Here is a 7287-nt window from a genome sequence, read left to right as displayed (position 1 = left end):
GGCTCACAACTGGCTATGCGCTTACCTACAAAACCGCAGACAGAAGGTATCACTTCAGTACGATATTAATGTACAGAATAAAATAAAAACACAGTTTTCCTCTCGGAGGAAAGAACAATAAGATATGGTGTTCCCCAGGGTTCTGTTCTAGGGCCATTACTTTTCCTCATTTACATAGATGATCTTGTTGAACGTATGAGCCCACAAAAAACTATCCTGTTTGCTGATGATACAAGCATAGTGTTGACTGGATCTAACCCTGAATCCCTACAGACAATATCTGATAACTCTATGAAAAAACTTTCCGAGTGGTTTAACAAAAATGGCCTAATTGTTAATAGTGGGAAAACTGTATGTATCAACTTCCATCTAATTCCCACATCCAGTCAAAAAACTATCCAAGTAAAGTTAAATAATGATAAAATTGAAAATGTAAATGCAACAAAATTTTTGGGTCTATGGGTCCAACAAAATTTAAAATGGGACACACATATAAACAACTTATCAAAGAAACTCTCATCATTGTGCTATGGACTAAGAATACTAAAATCTACTACAAGTAAATCCACACTAATGCAAGCATACCATGGGCAGTTCCACTCATTGCTCCGCTATGGAATCATCTTTTGGGGAAATTCAACTCACAGCACATATATATTTAAACTACAAAAAAGAGCACTGAGGATAATCTGTGGCCTCAAAAAGCTGGAATCCTGTAAATGTCAATTTATAAAACTTAATGTTCTAAGCATCCCATCCCTATTCATTCAAGAAACAATCCTATTCACCAGGGAATACCTCTCAAGAACAGGCAAATTAATCCAAAACAATGATAGACACGCTCATTATACCAGAAGGCAATCTAATATCCATCAAATTTTTTCAAGGACATCATCATACCAAAAATATATAACTCATCTGGGTGTCGTATTACACAATAAAATTCCAGAACAAATAAAAACTGCTCCAGATCCAATATTTAAAAATAAACTAAAGGCATTTCTGACAAAGCACTGTTTCTATTCAGTACAAGAATTCCTGGAAATGAAAAATTATAAATTTCCTTTGTAAAATACTGTGATTAGAGTAAAACATTCTGTAGGCAAAATAATAACCTAATTTCTACTATACACAACTATGTTTCAGTTTCACTTCCCAAAATTTTTCAGCTCGCTTTTTGAATGTACAAGTACACATTCTATTAGTATTAAAACTTAATTGTCTGTGAAATCTCAATGTTAATTTCATGTTTAATGTAGTTTTTAAATGACATTGTCCTTCTGTTGTGTTTCCAGTTGACATTTTCACTATTCTGTAATCTCAGTGATTATTGTGTAAATTTAAAGTATCACTACATTGCCTACATGTTTCTTAGTTCCCCATGTAAATTGTTTGTATTCTCTGTATGTGAAGTTACTATATTCATCAATGAACAATTTTGTGTACATTTTTTTAAAATGACATTTGTTAAGAAAAATGACTTGTCCTATATCGTGTGTACTTTGTACAATATATGATCCACAGGATAAATAAATAAATACAAATACAAACTGCCTTTCCTTTGCTTTTAATGTTTGTGTACCTAGTGTTCCTAATGACCACCAGCACCATCACCACCACAACCACTGCTACCATTGCTCCACGTCCTCCTCCTCCTCCTCCTCCTCCTCCTCCTACTCCTACTCCTACTACTACATTGACGAATACCACTACTATTACTATTGGCAACGGCCTTGCCACAGTGGATACACCGGTTCCCGTCAGATCACTGAAGTTAAGTGCTGTCGGGCGTGGCCGGCACTTGGATGGGTGACCGTCCGGGCCGCCATGTGCTGTTGCCATTTTTCGGGGTGCACTCAGCCTCATGATGCCAATTGAGGAGCTACTCGACCGAATAGTAGTGGCTCCGGTCAAAGAAAACTATCGTAACGACCGGGAGAGCGGTGTGCTGACCACATGCCCATCCTATCCGCATCCTCAGCTGAGGATGACATGGTGGTCGGATGGTCCCGATGGGTCACTTGTGGCCTGATGACGGAGTGTGTGTACTACTATTACTATTGCTAATAACAATGGTGATGACACTTTTACTTACAAACAAACTAGGAGGTTGGGTGTTTGAGCATTGTTATTTGCGAAACTAGTTAACTATACAATCCTGCTTTCCAAATCCTTCAGTGTTATCATCATACCATGTGTCTTAGTTTTCAAGTATTTGAAGTGTTGGTTCTTCAGTTGAGATGTAGGCAAGATCTGATAACCAGTGCTGGACAATATTGTTCCTCAAATATGTTTTTATGCATTTAAGACAAGAAAAACTCTTTTCAACTTAAGCACTTGTTGCAGTTATGTTAGCAACTAGACAAAATAGTTTGAAAGCCCCTGGAAGAATTTGATCCATTTCATTACCAGTCATACTTTCTATTATGTCTCCCAAACTGACAGAGTGAAATGCTTCTTTATGCTGGGAAGACAATATGTTCTTCAGTTTTACATGCAACTCTGAGTGGCTGAAGAAAACATCATAAGTTGTTAATAATGATACACACCATCTACAGGGAAATGCTGGACATAAGTGGCAAACTGATTAGATTTGAGCCCCAATGCCAGTAAGTGCTGAGTCAGTAGAAGCTCCAATGCTTCTGACAAGTGTTGCATTCTCCTATGTGTTTTGGGCACCTCTAAAGCAGCACGATTTTTGATAAAATCTTTGATCTAGAAATTTATTCAGGCATTAAGAGGTTGAGGAAGAGCAGTTCATCACAATACAGAACTCTTGTTTCCAGTTGTGTTGCAATATTATCCAATACCTCAAAGTATACCTGTTTGTTTTTTGACAGCAATGGGTTGCAAATTTATTCTTTGTATTCATCCAACATTTCATGGAAGCCACAAAAGAAATTAAGCATTTCACAGAATTTAAAAAGTCAATCATGTTATCTACATCTCCTAAGTTTTTTGTGTAAGCTATTATGAGATAGTATTGTTTCAAAACTATGCATCATTGGCTTTTTCTTGAGAATGTTGGAAAGCAGGCTTTGACAAACAGAGAGAAAAAAGAAACAAAGTACAGGAGGCTACAACTGAAACCATGAGCTTTTCCTGTAGTCATTGCACTAGAGTCTGAAATGTCAATTATTTCATTTAAAACCTCAGTTGACCATGGTATTTCACTGTCTGAAGAAATGTGTTTGCCAACAATACTATCAAGAATTGCTGTGTATTTGGAAGGCCAATGGAAGAAAGCAAGAATACCTCAAAGCATGGAGAAAAAAATTCTAGCTACTTTTACACAAGAGGTGCTGTGCTGCTAAACTAAATTTAAACAAGGTGCAAAAGAGTGAGTAAAAAGAGTTTGGGGAGAGGGGGCCAATTTCACAGGCTTTAGCTTGCAGGCCATTTAAATTCTTGTGCCACAACAGAAGCACCATCATAGGTTTGGGCCACCACTTTGTTCTTCGTATTATAATTCTGAAACATGTCACTCAGCACAGTGAACAAAGCATGAAAACCAAGAAAATGTTCTTAAAAATGTCACCTTTGCAGTACACTAGCTTCACATCAATAGCGCTTTATGACTTGTCTAAAATGTTTGTTTCTTTGTCCACAATGAAGGTATAAAATTATGTCCCAATTGGGAATAAATGGGAGAGGCTTACCAGTTCCAGCATGCACCTTTTACAGATTGACTTATTTATGTATTCAATCAGCTTGTTCTGTATAGTTTCTTCAATGTGCTTTCAAATCTTTGTTTCTTCTCTAGAAACCAATATCTTCATATTAGTCATGCTGCCCCACACTGATCTGCATACCATCTTCACCCTTAGGTGTCATCGAAATAAAAGTCACCACAAAGAAAGAGTTGGAGCTTGCTCTCCTCTCACGTTCCCACCACACCTGACCACAATGTGGAACTTCCCCTATTGTTGTTGCCTCTAATGCCCACTAGTGATTAACGACACCTTGCTGTGCTGATATCGTGCACAGCTGGCTGCTGTCTTGACAGTAGCATTGACGCTGGGTTAGACCCATATTCTTTACATGTGGCCACAAATCAAAAGTTCATATCAGGCTTCCACAGTCGGGTTCTAACAGCTTGGATGTATCTAAATTGGGACTATATTGGCAACAAACTCATATTAATTGTGTTAGCTGCTTAAAATGTGCCTTTATGAATGTGTGGTGTCCGTTCTTTCAGACATGTCTGAAAGAACAGACACCACAATTCACATATTTGATTCACCTTGGTGGTGAATGGATCCACATTCTTCAGTGCAGATGCATGGGTATGTCCAACCTCCTGCAGGAATCTCAGAGTAGTGAGCATGAGGGAAATGGACAGGAACTGCAGATAGGTGTTACTTGGTGGGAATGTGAGTCAGCCATGAAGCATGCTGAGATAGTCCTTGCAGTTGTGATAACACTGTGTCCTTGATGGTACAGTCATTAATGCACCTACCTAGTAAGCAGGAGATCCCGGGTTTACATCCCAGTCTGGGACACATTTTCACTCATCGGCACTGATTCCACATAATGTCCCAATGCAGCTGACATCAGTAATCCCGTCCCTTTCCTTTCTCCCCCTTCCATCTTCAGTTTACATATAAAATGTGCCTGATTGTGCACAGTCTGCTTATAAGCAGAGGAGTAAACTCAGGGGAGCTCCGGCTGGGAAAGTTTGTGGCGTTGTTTAATGCACAGTGATACAATTACACCTAACACAGTTGCATGATGATATACAATTTTACATCTGGACTTATACTCTTATATATGCTGGATATTTACAGAATGCCACCACAGCCTCAGCATGCCAATCAGGGAGGATGAACTCATGTGCAACTGAGACCTTTTGTTGCTTACAACTACCCACAGTAACATATGGTGTAGCAGTCATTCTCAAATTGGTCTTTTCAGCTCCCTGTTTATAGTGGTGTTATTGCTTATGTGCACTCACCCTCATATATTTTGCACAAGCTTGTCATTTTATTTGCTAGTACATAGACAATCTTGTTTTGGTTTTCCACATCCCCCCCCCCTTCTCCCACAACCACCATAGCCTCATGTGTCATCCCTTCATGACAATGATTGATGCTGTTGCCTAGTTGGCAAGAGCTGTTTCATACACTTTCTGTATGCACTGTTTGGAGAATTTTGTCTTTCACATATTTTGATGCTAAAATTTTTCTTGCAGCATTTCTTGTAAACATTTTATCACTACTTTCTTTGGACCACCTACAATGTTCTAATTTTATAAGACCTTGGATTTTCAGTACCATTTGATAAACAACAAGCAGAAGTAGAATGAGGTATATGAAGTCCCTGAATAAATAAGATGTAAAATGGGTTCTATAAACATACTTACTACCACTTGTTGCCACGCTGCTAAACCTACACTGCACCAGTGTACCAACTGTACTATTGACACATCATTAATTGCAACAATTAGGATCTGTTTGAACTCTGTTTGTCACTAATAGGATCAGGACTTAGTTATACACTGTCTTAAGTCGTCTGTTATGTTGCTGTTTATCACCTGTATTAGTCTAACCCCATTTTGCAGTCTCTTTGCTCAGTGACACTGCATGCCCATCTGTGAATCTTCACAGTCTGAGTTCCATAAGTGGTCAACAGTCGATTTTTCTTAACTCTTTTGTTGTTAGCTCTTAGGTAATTCTGAAGAATTGCTTGCTGGATATGGATGACCATTTCCCATAGAAAAACAATAAGACAAAGGTACTAGATGATCACTGCAAAAAGGTTAAAGAGTTACCAGACCTTGAATCTCTACTAGGAACATGCTGGGACAAGTCTACTAACCACTACAATAGCAATGGGATCTCTGCTCAAACTTCCTCCAATGCTGTACTGGCTGAAGCCTTGTTAATTGTGATGTTTATTATGTCATATATGATTAATATTTAGTGTGTTCTTATAACAGGTGAACAAAAAGTTTCTATTCAAAGGTTGTACAGTCCATAATTGGTATGCTAATTGTGCAAAATCACCATGAGCACTGAGCCAACCATCCCACCAACACATTAGGTTGGAGATACCCATTTAGTAAAACATTGTGTCCTGCTGCATCGAGAAGTCCATAATGGGTGCTGCACATCCTCTTTCAACAGGAATTGTCAACCCTTCAAGGCCTTTTTAAGAGATTGTAGGCATGATAATCACTTGGGGAAGATCAGAACCATAGGACAGGTATCTGAATCTCTCCTGCTTGAACTAGCATAATGGATGAGGCAGGTCTCCCAGATTGACTGACATCTTGTGTCAAATCATGACCAGCACGGAACTTGGCACATCATTCGGTAGTGGTGCTCAGACACGCTGTCCCATACACATTCTTCATTCTCTAGTTGGTGTCATGTCTACCAGTGTTTCTCCTTTGGCAACCAAGAAAAAAATAACAGCACATTGATCCTGTTTGGATGCATTTGGTAATAACTTCACCATAGTTCACATTTTCACATTCACTGGACGCATTTCAGGAAGATACAGACACCACACTAAGTCCTTGCCTATATGGCAGTGTTAATATACCCACATTGGAGTTGCACTATGTTGCTTATATGCTGTAGCAATGCCCTCAAATGGAAACTTTTTCATCACTCCTTATATTTCTGTATGTATTGTATAATCTTTCATTATTTGTGATGTTGATGTATCGCTGTGCCATCAACAGCTTCCTGAATGCTTTAGGTGCCCTGTGTTGCCGGTCGTTATTGTATCTTCATCCTCAGATACTGCCAGTTCCATGCAATTTCTCTATTAAAAGAATTAATGACGTGTTTCAAATATTTATGTCTCTCAAGCAAATGGCTAAGTAATCAAGATGAGTAGAGCATCCAGCTACACTGACATCAACTTGAACCATACTTGAACAAAAAGATCTCCCCTGAAACAGCATGTGATCTGTCTACACTTGCTCAATAAGATACTTTTGGTTAAGTCAAAATCACAGTCATAGCCATTGTTTTTCCAACAGAATTCATATCCTCCATTAAAATACACCAAGTAGCTCCTCTTACCTCTAACTCACAGAAAACCACTATCTTTCTTCCAATGAGCTGAGTATCTTCGTGCAAAAGTCAAAGATCTTTAATGCCCAACTCACACTGGATCACCACCTACAATGTATACACCCATGTTTGTCACTAAGCTAACACCAAGTTGTTCAGACAATCCTGACAGATTGGCACAGGATTTCGTAGTGCAAATGCCTGATGAGGACACTTCCCCGCCCCAGCAGTGTTATTCTGGCACATTACTGTTTGTCCACAA

At 38.8% G+C, this 7287-nt stretch overlaps 1 pseudogene; it reads left to right on the top strand.

The window, feature by feature from the left end:
- The first annotated feature begins 1723 nt into the window (after positions 1–1723).
- On the top strand, positions 1724–1841 carry LOC124557757 (annotated as a pseudogene).
- The last annotated feature ends 5446 nt before the right edge of the window (positions 1842–7287 follow it).

Source organism: Schistocerca americana, chromosome 1 (assembly GCF_021461395.2).
Source record: "Schistocerca americana isolate TAMUIC-IGC-003095 chromosome 1, iqSchAmer2.1, whole genome shotgun sequence".
In the NCBI taxonomy this organism is placed as follows: domain Eukaryota; kingdom Metazoa; phylum Arthropoda; class Insecta; order Orthoptera; family Acrididae; genus Schistocerca; species Schistocerca americana.
Note: the sequence above shows the minus strand (reverse complement) of the source record. Positions and strands in the feature narration are given on the sequence as shown.